Genomic DNA, 939 nt, shown 5'->3' with positions numbered 1-939 from the left:
AATCCTTGTTAAAAAAGCATTCGAGAAAGATTATATATAATAGAATATATTAAATTCTGTACATGATCAAATAATGTAAACATAATTAATTAACCTGTAAGAATGTCTTTAGAGACTGTGTGCCCAGGGCAAAGGTGACCAGTGGCACATGGGGCTCCTCTGTCACACTCTGCCACAGACACATGGGTCAGGAGATGTCCCCCCCATAGATCCCACCCTGTCCTGGCTCTGAGCACCCACAGTTCCCTATGGCTCAGTGGGACCCAGCACCTGCACCGCAGGAATGGTGGAGCGAGAAGGGAAGAGCTGGGCTGGGAAAAGTGCTGATCCAGTGGCACAACCCCAGGGCAGGGGGTTTGGTGAAAGCCCACGGTGCCCAGAAGGAAGAGGGGCTGTGCAGAGCCCCGTGGGACAGAGATGCAGCTCCCACAGCCTCTCCTCCAGCCCCTCCATCTCCTCTGGACCAGTTGCTCCAGTTGCCCACCAGCCTGCCTGGCTGCCCCACTCCAAATCCCTGTCACACCAAGAGCTGAGCTGCCCCATGGCAAGGAGCCCTGGCCCCAGGTGTGCCAGATGGCAGCAGGTCCCTGGCCCACCCCTGCCCCACAGAGCAGTGGGGCCAGTTTGGGCTCCCAACACAGAGCAGGACCATGGATGAATCGTGGTCCCTATCCTCATGGAGCTCCAGCCCTTGGCAGATGGGTGCACCGGGGTTGACCCCTTTCATTGACAGCCCCCCAGCCCATCTCTCCTGGCATGCTGGGGGTGGGCAGGCAGCCCCTCGGGGCAGATCTGCTGGCTGGAGTCACTCCTGGAACCAGCAGCAGCCCCCCAGGAGCCCCCACAGCCCCAGCTGTGAGCCCTGGGGCACCTCCCTGAGCTCTGCAGCACGGGTCACCCAGGCTTGGGGCAGGGGGGGCCCCGGAGGGCCCGCCCACC

The sequence above is a fragment of the Antrostomus carolinensis genome, unplaced genomic scaffold, assembly GCF_000700745.2.
Source record: "Antrostomus carolinensis isolate BGI_N321 unplaced genomic scaffold, ASM70074v2 scaffold30326, whole genome shotgun sequence".
In the NCBI taxonomy this organism is placed as follows: domain Eukaryota; kingdom Metazoa; phylum Chordata; class Aves; order Caprimulgiformes; family Caprimulgidae; genus Antrostomus; species Antrostomus carolinensis.
This window is presented reverse-complemented; position numbering follows the sequence as displayed.